Consider the following 14806-nt stretch of genomic DNA (forward strand, 5'->3'; position numbering starts at 1 on the left):
GTCAGGAGCAAAAGCAGGGTACTACGCATGCCCTCTACACTCAACACCACCAGTTCAGTTCAGTCGCTCGATCGTATCTGACTCTTTGCAACCCCATGGACTGCAGCACACCAGGCTTCCCTGTCCATCACCAACTCCCGGAGTTTATTCAAACTCATGTCCATTGAGTTGGTGATGCCATCCAACCATCTCATCCTCTGTCAGCCCCTTCTCCTCCCACCTTCAATCTTCCCAGCATCAGGGTTTTTTCCAATGAGTCAGTTCTTCACAACAGGTGGTCAAAGTATTGGAGTTTCAGCTTCAGCATCAGTCCTTCCAATGAATATGCAGGACTAATTTCCTTTAGGATGGATTAGTTGGATCTCCTTGCAGTCCAAGGGACTCTGAAGAGTCTTCTCCAACACCACAGTTCAAAAGCATCAATTCTTTGGCATTCAGCTTTCTTTATAGTCCAACTCTTACATCCACATCTGACTACTGGAAAAACCATAGCTCAACACCACCAGCGGGGTGGGCAAACCACCCAGTCAACCCTCTGGCCCCACCCCTGACACACTCCTACCCTCACCCCATATAAGGAACAAGCTCCCCTCCTTCACCCTCAGGGAACCAGCGAGCAAGGGAAACTGTTACTTGTTCTCGATTCCCCCTGCTGTCTCAGGGACCCCAGTAAAACCTTGCCTGGAAAAAAAAAAGAAAGATGGGTTCTCAGTGGTGTACAAGTTGCCATATAAATCCATCTAGATTTTTTTAATCTTGAGTAGTCAGGATATAGGAATGAGGGACTGACAAGAAATTGAAAACCACATTAGATTAGATCTCTCCCAGCTCCAAGTTCCCCAACAATCTCTATCAACCCAGAAGAAACCGAATTCACTACTGCCCAGATGCCCTGCCTGTCCTGGCCCTTGGTCACCTCTCCAATCAACTACACCATCCATCACCATCCCCTAGCTCCCCTCCAGCCCTCCCTCCTTATTTCTCAAACACCCCCAATGCACCATGCCTCAGGACCTTTGCACCTGCTGCCTAGAACACCTTTCTCCACTTTCTGATGGGCTCACATGCTCATCTGCCTTAAGTCTGTCCTCAAACATCCCCTTACCATAATTAAACCTGACTCCTCCCACCCAAAACACTCTACCTCTCATTTATTTTCTTTTTGTTGTTGTTGTTTTAACATATATTACCCTCCAACATACTATAAAAATCTCAATTATCTTATCTCCCTCATCATTAACTAAACTGTAGCTTCAGTGAAGTCGGGAACGTGTTTCTATTTTGTCCATAGCTGAAACCCCAGGGCCTTTGGACAATGCCTGTCACACAGTGCGTACTTCATAAAAATTTATTGAATAGCTACATTCCTGGTGGCTTAGACAGTAAAGATTCTGCCTGCAGTGCAGGAGACCCGGGTTCAATCCCTGGGTCGGGAAGATCCCCTGGAGAAGCGAATGGCTAGCCACTTCAGTATTCTTGTCTGGGAAATTCTGCAGAGGAGCCTGGTGGGCTATGGTCCATGGAGTCGCAAAGAGTCAGACACGACTGAGTGACTAACACTTTCACGTTTCACTTTCTTTACGTTTATGAAAGGAGGCCGCAGGTCAATGGGCAACACGTCTCAGACATGCCTGAAATTTTTTTTAGAACATTCGAGCCTCATACTTTTTGGAGCCAGCACTCTAAGATATGAAATCTTACAGGATGGCATGTATGGAGGGATGAAGGGCTGAAGTGGGGAGGGGGAGCTTTCTCCCCCAAGAGCCCTTTCCTACAGACATCCCTTCTCAACTGAGACAGGGGTTGTGCAGTGAGGCCCCAAGTCAGGACCTCAAATCAGAATCCCCAGCCCTGCCTCTGGTGGCCTCTCATCCCCTGGATCTACCAGGAAGCAGGGTCCAAGAAACTCAGACACCAATATCAGAGGTCCTGGGATCCAGCTCGCTGGGGCAGCTGAGTCTCAATTCCATTACGCTGCCACTGCGCGTTCTCTTCCCTATGTATGATTTATGCTTCTGGATGAAACTTCTTTTTTTTCTCTCTCTCTACACTTTTTGGATTCTTCTCTGAAATTTTTTTCTCCTTGGCCTTTTCCTGGGTCAGTGCAGCCCTGATATTTGATTTACTGTTAACAGTATTGACTGCATAGGATTGAGCCAAGAAATGGAAGAAATTGCTTTTTCTTTTTTCTCTCTGCTGGTTGACAGGTCAGTCTCTGCCGGGTTGGCCAAGCTTTGTGAATGCACTTAACACGGCCAAGGGAGCGGGGCTTTGTGCCTCCGTGGCTGGAAGGTGACGGACGCTGGGAAGGAAACGAGCAAAGGGTTGCCAGCTAAAGGGGGTCCCCCATCTGCCTCCCATCCAGGTTTTCCCTCCCGGATAAGATACAGGCTTTGAGAGGAGGTGCTTCAGAGTCGACCAGTCTTGGAATGAAGCTGTGTGGGCTTCCCTGGTGGCTCAGTGGTAAAGAATCTGCCTGCCGGGGCAGGAGACGCGGCTCTGATCCCTGGATTAGGAAGATCCCCTGGAGAAGGGAATAGCAACTCACTCCAGTATTCTTGCAAGGTAACCCTATGGACAGAGGAGCCTGGTGGGCTACAGTCAATGGGGTCACAGAGAGACGGACACGGCTGAGCAACTAAACAGCAGCACCAGCAGCAGCAGACCTTGGGGAAGTCACTTAACCTCTCTGAGCCTCTGTTTCCACATTCACAAGATGGAGGTAATAACACCCTCCTCACGAGTGAACTGTAAAGTAATCAAGCATGAGAAACCCTTTGAATCGAGCCTGTTACCTTAAGAGCACAATTTCTTGTACCTGCCGTAGTCACCACCATCATCATCACAATCAAGACTATTACTGTGTAATTTCTTTTCTGTCCAAATACAGAAACACTCTCTCCCATGAAAACGATGTGAGAAGACTGGAGATGTTTTTATATTTACTTATATATGCAGGGGGTTTTTGGCCATGCCACAAGCATGTGGGATCTTACTTCCCTGACCAGGGATTGAACCCGTAGCCCCTGCAGTGGAAGCAAGGAGTCTTAACAATTGGACTGCCAGGGAAGTCCCTGATATTTCTCTATTGTGGTTGTCACCTGGTTACAAACTTTGTTAAGGATCATGAAGGAAAAAAGAGGAGGCTGTGAGAGGAAAGGGGAGGGCATTGCTTGATCTGAACTGGAAGGATCCTTTTAGAAGGAACTTCCATGATAAGCTTATTCCTAGTAAAAGAAGCAGCAAGCCCACTTGAACAATGGCAGGTAGTTTCTGCCATTCAACATCCAGTCATCAGAGAGGATCACTCTATCACGGTCACAGAGATCTGTGGCAGGGCACTGGACCAGCTCATACCAGCCCAGGAGAGCTAATGGCTAAATTTTCAGGAATTTTGTGAGCCTGTTGTATAATGTAGCCATGATTCATGATTAAATTATATGGAAATATATGTTCCAAACTGTATTTTTTAAGTTCACTTTCATTTCCTTAAACAAAATAATTTTAAAAGATCTTGAAAAACTGAAATATAACTTTTTTGTTCATTCATAGTCTCTTATGGAAATTTTAAATAAATTTTTTAAATAAAATGTGTTTGGATCAACTCCCAAAATAATTAAATTATATAAGCTTACAATTAAATAAATGACATTAAAAATGACTTAAAACTCATCACTTCCTAATTGACCACTTTTTTTTTATTATCTATGCTTTTGAAGTTATTTACACCCATTACATCTATCTGCTGGACATATGCATAATAACATCTGTGCATCTCTTCAACTTCACTTTCAGTGACATCAGGTTGGTAGCTTGAAATCAGCCCCAATGAAAATATTTACAGACACTAGTAAATGCTTCAAGCCAGGGTTTAATTTACTATTGTTTTGTTGATTCTCTAAAAAGTGATGTGAAAAATGTTAATAAAGCAGATTAAACTTAAAGATATGCTGTGTTCATAGTAATTCTATTGTCGAAGCACAGACAATCGAGGAACTATCCTTCCAGTATTTGAAAACCACGATTCAATTTAGAAAGAAGTTGCCCACGCCACTGACAAACAAGTGAAGTCCAAACCATATGCCTTGTTGCTTTATTTTGTCTTATTAATGTAAACAAAAATATTCACCAAGATTCATGTCAGAACCACACATGTTAAATGTTAAACATGTACCAGCACACCACTGAGTCATTCTAGTGCCTTCCAAATTAAAAATCAAGAGCTATGGCTATAGCGAATTTTTAAAATTATTGCTGGACATGGAAAAGCATTTCAGGAAAGGTGGTTTGTCACTTCAAATTAGTGGGTCATTCAGATGGTCTGTGAGGATACTAGGACAGTGTATCTGAAATTGGGGCTGATCCAGAAAATTCTCAGAATCACCATTCTTAGAACAGTTTGACAGCATCACCTTGTTGATAGAAGGATAAGTAGATTCCAGCACTGCCACTATGATGCATAAACGTAGGCAACTCTGTGAGTCCCAGAGCCCCCCTCCACTATAAAATTAGGATAAGATAGTTCCATTGACTACATCCCAGATAGGTAAGGTGATCAGGTGTGCCATGAATGAGTTGGGACCCATTTGAATGTAAGTGATAAACATCTAATGTAAGCTAGCTCAGTGGAGAAAGGGGAGATTCATTGGTTCTCAACAGACACTGGGGCATGTTGGAAGGAAAAGCTCTCATTTCTCCCTTTTTCTTCATCTTGTGATGGAGGCTTCACTCTCCACACACACCTTCTACTTTCTCCACGTGGCTGGGACCGGCTGGACAAAATTAAGTGCGGGGAGAAACTTCCTCCAACCAAGTCCATAGACCAATCCCATGGAAGGACTCTGATTGGCCCTACTTAGGTCATGTGCTTGCCTCCTGCACCATTCACTGTCACCAGAGGGATCAGATGCTATGATTGGTCAGACCTGGGTCATGGGACCACTTCTGCCGCCAGGGTGGGCAGAATCTGTTTCCAGAAGAAGGGAACTGGGAAAGCTTTCTAGGCAGATACAATTCATCAGTCCTCTCTAGGAGGTAAATGTATGCTGGAAAGATTAAAGCAACAAGCATGAAGGATGAGAATAATTATTCTCAGAATAAAGGGACAAGGTTGTCTATATCTTGCACATGGAGTTAATTCATTTAACAAACCATCTTTTCACAGTGTAAAATTGATCTTGTAGCTCCAAGCTGAAAACCCTGCAAGGACCTCATGATCCGAGTCGTTGCCCACATTTTGGGGCTCATTTTGGACCCCTCCTCATCTCTCGCTGTGCCCCAGCCCCACTGGGCCTCTGTCTCACCGTGTGTCTCTCCCCTCCCTTCCTCCCTCAAGATCTTTTGCATGGATTTCCTCTGCCTAGAACGTTCCTCCCCTAATTCCTTAACCCCAATCCATCTTTCTAATCTATTTTCCCCATAAGTGCCATAGATGATAGAGACTTATTTGTCTTGCTCCGGGTAACATCCCATGGCTGAGCTCAGCATAAGGCACACAGCAGACAGCCAACACATACTTCTGAAATGTATAAAGAAATATTTATCATTCCAAGAGGAAAGGAATCACAAGTTCCCAGCCTTTACACACAGATTGATTCTTCGTTTCATTCTGGCAATACTACATCATGTAACAGTTAAACAAGAAAGTCTTCTTGCCTTCAAGGAGATCCCGGTTTGATGGGAGGCGATGGCAGAGAGTCGCACACAGAACTGGCACAAAGTGAGTATGGGGCCCGGAGACGCCCAGGGAACAGAGGTCACGATTCAGAAAGATGGCGAGCACTTCCTGGAGAAGGTGCAGCCCAAGATAAGTGACAGATGGGTAGAAATCAGGGGAGTGAAGAAGGCAGTGTTCAGGGGGATGGTACTGGGGTGGGAAGGAGATCACTGCATGCAGAGGGAAGAGTAATGCAAAGACTTGGGGGCATAGTTGTCAGAAAGGGACAGAGAGTGTACATATTGTTGGGGCCGGAGGGAATATCTGTGAGGATTCAGGAGGCTGATTTTGGAGAGAATGAGGCCCAAGGCCAACCCAGAATGGCGTTGAAGCCATCCTAAGGAGACGGGACTTGACCCACATGGGGCCGTGAGACCCCACTGAAATCTCCTAAGCATCAGCATGGACACAGATACAAGGTGTATCACAAAGAAATCCTCACCTGGCCCATCCCCTGGGGGACAGAAGCTGAGACTAATGTCAGTTTAAGGGTTTCAATGTAGACAAATTCATGACTCCATGGGAGGGACTGGTGGGCAGATCTGACCATGCTCCCCCCCCACCCTTTTAAGGTTGAGGTTATTAATATAATCTCTGATTTTTAGAATCCTCACATTCCAGAAGCATAGATGCAAAAATAAGAGAAACTCTGGCTCTTAGACCCAGGGGAAACGGAGGCATGGCACCTCAGTCTTGCAGAGAACAGGAGGATACCAGGTGGAGCCCTATATCCACAGCATCGCAGAGACCTGGAGTCACAGAATGGCAAACCAATAACATTCCTCTTCCTGACTGGCGCCAGTGGTAAGGAACCGGCCTGCCAATGCAGGAGACAGAAGAGTCATGGGCTCGATCCCTGGGCTGGGAAAATCCCCTGGAGGAGGGCACGGCAACCCACTCCAGTATTCTTGCCTGGAAAATGCCATGGACAGAGGAGCCTGGCGGGCTACAGTCCATGGGGTCACCAAGAGTCAGCCGTGACTGAAGCGACTGAGCATACACATCGCACATCACTCTTCGCCGGCACAGGGGGATTCGGTGGGGTTAGGTTACCCGAGCCCTGTGAAATGACACAGGAAGCCTCTCCGGAAGGTGGCCTTGGCCTCCCTAAACCTCCTTCATCCTGGGTCCCGCTGGGGCATCTGGTCACCCTCCCAAGGGCTTCCTCCTAGGAGGCCCCCACCCTACGCCCCCTCTGTTGTATTCTTGTGGCTGCTCCCCGCCCCCCACCCTTCTGACCTCTGACTCACTCCTTCCTGCCCGGAGTCTGAATATTTTCTTAGCTAGCATCAGTCCTTAAAGATAAATGCTGTTTTATTTCTCCCCCCACCTCCCCTGTCGCCCCTCCTCCCAAGGTGCCAGAGTTCAACTCAATTTTCTCAGATTAAATAAAATTTCAAAGTGTCAGTCTCCAGCAAACGACGAGTTGGAAGGTGGTTGATTTTCCTAACCCGATCGCCAGTCCAATTACAATTTTTAATCTATATGTAGATAATGGTGAACAAAACCCCATAGAAATGTCAAGAGTGAGGAGGTTATTAGCTTAGTTTTAATTACTGTCCATCATTCTTAGCAACTGGAGAGACCCGGCAAATTAGGGGAAGGCGGCATTCCTCCGGAAGAGTTCAGCCGGGCCTCTGGGCTACGAGTCCACGAAAGCACCCCCAGGGAGACAGTTCAGGGTGCAGGCAGTGCTCACCCTCCCACCCAGCCCTGCCAAGGGTTCCTGGCCAGAGAAGCCTGAGGACCTGAACTTGGGCGGAATCAGTCACACCAGCTGATTCGATGTGACCGCGGACCTCCCTTCTCCAGCATCCCTCTGGGCGGCTGGCCTCTCCTCCACTCCTCCACCCACTTTGTGTCTAAAACATCCCTCGAGGTTCTTCTTTTGTCTTGACAAGAAGAGCAATTCTTGCTCATTGTAGGAAGATGTTTGGAAAATTGGGAAAGATGAAATGGAGGAAAGAAGAAAAAACTTACCCTAATCTTACCACCTAAAACAACCGTTAATATTTGAGGTTATTCCCAGTCTTGTGAATATGTGTGTTTACATATATTCACAGATATGCATGTGCACACATGTATAAATAAGATAAAATGTAAAAATTAATACAAATATGCCTATATAATAAAATAAATATTTAATATTAAATTTATGCAAAATGTATAAATACAATATATTAATTTAAATATGTTTATATTATTATAGATATAATTAAATTACAGTATATAGAGTTAGTGTTATATACATACACACAAATTGGATTATACTGCATGTGGCTTTTTCTGTCTTTGTCATAAACAGTTTCTCATATCGTGAATGTTATTTGCAAACATCATTTTAGTAGCTGCAGGAAAGTCTATAGCCTGGATATATATTTCTCTAACCCACCCTCGGGGCTTCCCCGGTGGCTCAGTGGTAAAGAATCTGTCTGCAATGAGGAAGACTCAGAGGACAAGGGCCTGATCCCTGGGTTTGGAGGATCCCCTAAAGGAGGAAATTGGCAACCCACTTCAGTGTTCTTGGCCACAAAGAGTAGGCTGCAGCTAAGCATACATGCGATCCACCCTTAATTTTGGCACGTGCAGAGCCAATGCGTGTGTTTTTAATGTTTATTTTATTTATTCATTTGGCCACACTGGGTCTTAGCTGTGGCATGGGAACGTCTAGGTCTGGCACATGGGATCTAGTTCCCTGACCAGGGATTGAACACGGGCCCTCTGTATTGGGAGTACAGAGTCTCAGCCATTGGACCACAAGGGAAGCCCCCAAAGCATATTTTAATAGAGATGTGACAATACTTTGTGTTTACTATTGCACCCTGCTTTTTTCACTTACTAAACAGTTTTTTTGTGTGTGTTATTATAAATTCTGTGACTATCATTTTAATAAATCACTCAGTCTCGAACAAGTATTTTTGAGGGTCTCATCTGTGCCAAGCACTGTGCTAAGTGGTGGAGATATAAAAATTAGAATCCAATAAGCTTTAAAGTCTTCTAGGGTCCTGATCTGATAAACCACATCTTTCATCAAATTGAATATATATGTATATACACTACTATGTATTAATTATATGCTAATCGAATTAGTCCTGCTGTTATTGGACATTTGGGTGGATTAATGTTTCTCACAATTGTACAGAACAGCGCCGTGAACGTTTTTGTATATAAACTATTATCACTATATTGAATTTTTTCCTTCTTATATATGCCCCAGAATGCAATGAATGGGTCTAAGGGTATTAATATTTTTTAAATTCTTAATGAGAAATCTGGTTTCTACCTAAATGAAGTTTTAGGAGTGAAACTGATTTGTGACCAGGAGCAAATACCAAGAAAAAGAAAGAAAGTAAGTCACACAAAATTAGACCCCCAGGGGGCTCTATTTTAATTAATTAGAAACAGTGCTATTTTTAATATCTCAAAGGCTGTCAGAAGGCTGTAATGAAAGAATAACAATGTCTTATTCATGGAGAAAGACAGTGAGTTTTTAAAAGGGCTCAGCCTCATCCTTCTAGTTGTGGAACAGCTTCAGAAACTATAAAATAGTGTTTTTCCATACAGTAGGATAAGCACAATGAGCTGTTGACCAAGTGATTTTAGGTGGCAGAGACATGAGCCTATTTTTAATTTTTCATCCCTTTATGTTTTCGTGTGTTAGGGGGAAAAAAATCCGTAGAATATCAAACCCACACTCTCGCAAGATTAGTTTAGAATAGACTAGGGGAGGAATAAGAGAAGCGTTAAACTGCAATTTGAAGAAAGATATGCATGGAAGCACATAGGTTGCATGAATATGGCGACCATCGGGTGCCTGGGAGGGTCACGGGAGATGCTGTGTGTATCAGCGTGACCTAGGACGACGATGACAAGAGACTGTCAACAAGGCCAAGTTGATGGGACCAGAAAGTCCCAGATCTCGGGGAACTTGCTATTAATATTCATCGAGCATCCCCATGTGGCAAAGCTGTGATGGCCAAATTTGGGGCTTTTCTTCACTGGAGAGACTAAAAATAATATTCCAGACCTCCTTGGCAGCACATTAAACTGGCCTGGGGGCGGGGTGGCCTTCTAAGCCACCAGTGGCCAATGGCTGGACCTCTCCCCTAGAGGTTCAGCATCCGTACCTCTGGGCAGAGTGTGGGCATCGGTATTTATAAACCATCCCCATGGGTCTGACATGCAACCAGGGATGAACACTCCTAGTCAGATGGCCTTCCTTCTGGGTGTTCATACATGGGGGCTGGTCATACCCACCTCGTGATCTCGCCCCTCTTTGGCATTCTAGAATTTCCCCCAGCCCTCTGCTCACAGGATAATGAGGCTAACAGCCAATCAAGCCTTAACAAGGATTGATGCGTTTATTAAGCCGCCATTAGGTGCCAGGTGCTTCCCACTCTGGAGCCCAGGAGACTCAAGGGCAAGCAGGATACGGCCCGGGAAATGCTGGAGATGTGAGAGGAGAGAGAAGGAAGAGCGACTTCAGGCCTTGAGGGTGGACTTGGGGTCCAAGCCGCAGGGGAATCTCAGCAGCAGATCAAATAAAAGACCCTGAAAAGACCCTGATGCTGGGAAAGATTGAAGGCGGGAGAAGAAGAGGATGACAGAGGATGAGATGGTTGGATGGCATCACTGACTCAATGGACATGAGTTTGAGCAAGCTCCGGGAGTTGCTGATGGACAGGGAGGTCTGGCGTGCTGCAGTCCATGGGGTCCCAAAGAGTTGGACATGACTGAGTGACTGATCTGATCTGACTGAATGAGTCTGGGCCAACTCATGTCTAGATCATACGCCTGGGTGGGAGTACCATCAGAACATGGACTATGAGGTTCTGGGTGGAGGATGTGCTGGAAGACATGTGGGTGGGGCACGTGGCTGGCATTTTGATCAGTGAGGGACAATAACCGGGAAATGCCAGGGCAGGCAGGAGTGAGCCATCCTTGGTTGTGGGGATAGTGATTGAACGTGATGCAGTGATGTGTCCCCTCCTTTTCCCAGGATGCCTTTCCACATCCAACCCTCCAAAGGACATGAGTCACACACACCGTCATGGAGGAGTTGTCCTCGTCTCTTCCTGCGCCCCCTGCCCCTCACACTGGACAAATGGATGGACTTGTGGGTGGCTCACCTTATTAATTCAAACATAGGTCAGCCGAGATCACCTCCTGTTGCCATCTATGAGCCGGCCCAGACAGTCCAAAATTCCTTAACTCCAACATCATGCCCCAGAGGGGGAAAAAAAATGAAAAATCAACAACCACCACCACTTCCCAGGCCCTGAACCATCAGCCACTTTTCAAAGAAAGTCAAGACTCTGTCATTTTTTTTTCTGCTCTCCCAAAATTAAAATGTGCCTCCAGTATAACTTGTTATCAAAAATAGAAGCATTTTATCTATCTTTATTGCAGAACAGAGATTACATGGAGACATTCAATTTGGAGTCAATTTAAATTTCAATTGTCTGTGAAATCTAAATCAATAGGGTATAGTTCAATGACGCTTTAATAAAACAGGACATAACAGAGAAATCATTAGGAATTACATATGATAAGAGATTGGAGCCAAGCCTCCGTAATGGCGGAAGGGACATTAGAAAATTACCCCCAAGCATTCACAAGTAAACCAACTGCTTCCTTTCCCCGTGAGACGCCTGAGAAAGCTTCATTTTGCCGTGAGCCCTGAGAATCCATCTTTGTCAGCCCAGTGATTGGGGGACAATTTACAGTGAGTGACAAAGGCAGCGGGTTTGTCTCACATGGAAGGTGCCCGTCACGTGTCTCCATCCAGACACTACGAACACGTGTTATGCCTTCTCCGAATTCTTGACCTTCCTCCCCTCACCACTGGCCTCCTCTCCTCGAGATGTGTCCCCCAGGGGCCCCCCAGGAGGGTCCACCTCGGAATAGGAGGCTCAGAGGCAGGGAGAGGGGACAGCTGGATACAGTGGATCAAAGCCAGGCTTTGGACAAAGACAATCCAGGAAGAAACCCAGCTCCTCTCCTGGGTCTGGAGCAAGTGGTTTCACCCTCGTGAGCCTCCCCTTCCTCATCTTAAAAACAGAAATATGACTCTGCGCCTCATAGGTGGGAGCTTCATTCATTCAATGCATATTTGTTGAAGAAAGAGACTCACAGACTTAGAGAACAAACATAAGGTTGTCGGGGGGGAAGGGACAGTTACAGAGTTTGGGACAGACAGGTACACATCACCGTCTTTAAAATGGATAGCCAACCAGGGACTGTACAGCGCAAGGAACTCTGCTCCATGTCATATGGCAGCCTGGAGGGGAGGGGGGCATTGGGGAGAGGACGGACCCAGGTATATGTTTGGCTGAGTTCCTTCAATGCTCCCCTGAAACTATCACAACACTGTTAATCAGCCACGCGTGTGTACTAAGTCACTTCAGTTGTGTCTGACTCTTTACGACCCTATGGACTGTAGCTCGCCAGGGCCCTCTGTCCACGGGATTCTCCAGGCAAGAACAGTGGAGTGGGTTGCCATGCCCTCCTCCAGGTGATCTTCCCGGCCCAGGGATCAAACCCACATCTTTTCAGTCTCCTGCTTTACCACTAGTGCCACCTGGGAAGCCCCTCATCAGCTTTATCCTGATACAAAATAAAAAGTTCAAAGAAATATTTGTTGACGGCCTACCATGGGGGAGCAACAGGGCCAGAATGAGGGTGAGGCAAGCAAGGCATTTCCTCTGAGTACAAAATTTAAGGGGCACCAAAACAGCCCTCAAGATAATGTCTTTAATTAACTTATTTATTTCTGGCTGCGCTGAGTCTTTGTCGCTGCGCCCAGGCTTTCTCTGGTCGGGGCGAGCAGGGGCTGCTCTCTACTCACGGTGCACAGGCTTCCTGCGGCAGTTTCTCTGGTCACAGAGCGCAGCCTCTCAAGTTCGGGCTCAGCAGGCGTGGCCCACGGGCTTAGCTGCCCCTTGACATTGAAATCTTCCAGGACCAGGGGTTGAACTTGTGTCCTCTGCGATGACAGGCAGAGTCTCAACCACTGGACCACCAGGGATGTCCTCCAAATAGCTTCTTGATGCAGTGTTTTTTTCAAATCAAAATGAACGCCTCAAATCCATCATGAACAAAATATCAAAACTGTGTACAGAGACAAGGCCACAAACAGTGCCATGCCCTGGTAGAGCTGGGGGTCGAAAAATATCAGCAACAGCACTGATCCTGTCTTTGTTTAAAATTCTAAGACTTTGCTTCTTGTATTAATTTTTATTTTTTTTAAATATTGCATTAAAACACTTTTATCTTTAATGACTGAGATTGTATGCATGCACCACTCTTAAATTTTGCACCCCAGAGGGGACTTCCCTATTGGTCCAGTGGCTAAGACTCCAAGCTCCCAATGCAGGGGGCCTGAGTTCAATCTCTGGTCGGGGAACTAGATCCCACATGTCGCAACTAAAGACCCTATATGCCGAAACCAGGACTCGGCACAGCCAAGGAAATGTGTGTGTGCTCAGTCGTGTCCGACTCTTTGCGGCCCCATGGACTGCAGCCCGCCAGGCTCCTCTGTCCTTGGGATTCTCCAGGCAAGAATACTGGAGTGAGTGGGTAGCCATTCCATGCTCCATGGGATCTTCCCAACCCAGGGATCAAACCTGGGTCTCCCGCATTGCAGGCAGATTCTTTACGGTCTGAGCCACCAGGGAAGCCCCTGAAATTAAATATTAAAAAAAATTTTTGCTTCACCCTAGTCCTGGCTCTGCATGTGAAGTATGTTAAGTATTAGGGAAAACACCAGAAACCAGGCCCATGCATTACCCCATGGTTTAGCAAATGAGGCAAGTAAACCAATAAATAGGATAATTATAAGTTACCATAAGTCTAATGGTAGGAACATAGCACTGAGAAAGGCAGTAACCTGCTCAGATAATGATCACTGACACCATCTCCAAATGTCCAAGCTTGAAAAGCCCTTGTCATTCTTACCTGTAGAATCCTGTTGTGCATTAAAGGGTTAACTAAGCAGGTTTAGCATCTTCAACCCTGAACCATCCAAAGAAAGGACTACATGGCTCTTGGGAGATTACCTCTAAGCCCTTGAGTCATTCTCACTAATAGGAGTGTCTTTGTATACCTGGGACCCTGAGCCACACCTGGCCGGATAATCTATGCTAATAATGTGATTTATGGGGGACAGCCTTGAACCCTGCTGTATCATTTGATTTTTGGAGGGGCTGGAGGCCAAATAATTAAGGTCAGTTTGTAGGTGCTCCATGTCTATGTGACTGATGCCCAATAAAAATGCTGGACCCCATGAATCCTAAGCCTCCCCGGCTGGCAAGGCTCTGGATGTGCCATCGCATGCCACTGCTGGGAGGGTGAAGCTCTATCCCCACGGTTCCACTGGGAGGAGACAACATCATGCTTGCTCCTGGTCTCTCCTGGACTCCCCCTAGATATCAGGTCTCCTGGGACCACCCCAGGACTGCCCCTCCCACAAACGGAAGCAACCCCAAAGGGAAAGCACTACCCCCACGCCCCTCCAAGAGCCTATATTTTCTTCCTCACTCAGTGCTAAGCTTGTCAACATTTCTGAAATTTCCCAGGCCTAAGAGAAGAGCCTGCGGTTCATCTGCTCTTGACGCACCCACAACCCAGGTGATGAAACCGGCCAGGGCAGGGCATTCATAGGGGCGAACGTTTAGTGAATGGTCTCACCCTGTGCCATGAGCCCAGCTGCCACTTAAGAGCGTCATTTCATCGGATCCTCATGCAACCTGTGAGGCGGGGCTACTGCTGATCCCGTGGTCCTGGAGGAACATTAGGCCCAAAGTGGTGGAGCCACGCCCGCCTGTGGGGAAGCCCGGAGTCCCGCGCGGCTGCCAGTGGAAGAGCCGGGATCAAGCCTGGACTTGAATGACTTCAAAACAAGTAGTGAGCTCCCTGTTGCTGGGGGTATCCCAGAGTCTTCATAATCACATAGCAAGAAGGTAGTAGAGGATATTCAGGAAAAGAGAGAGTAAACTATCGGAGTCACATGAAGAGGCTCCCTCGACTAAAGGGTTTCTCAACATCAGCACCACTGACATTCTGGACTAGATAATTCTTTGGGGGGAGGCA

Source organism: Dama dama, chromosome 5, assembly GCF_033118175.1.
Source record: "Dama dama isolate Ldn47 chromosome 5, ASM3311817v1, whole genome shotgun sequence".
Taxonomy (NCBI): domain Eukaryota; kingdom Metazoa; phylum Chordata; class Mammalia; order Artiodactyla; family Cervidae; genus Dama; species Dama dama.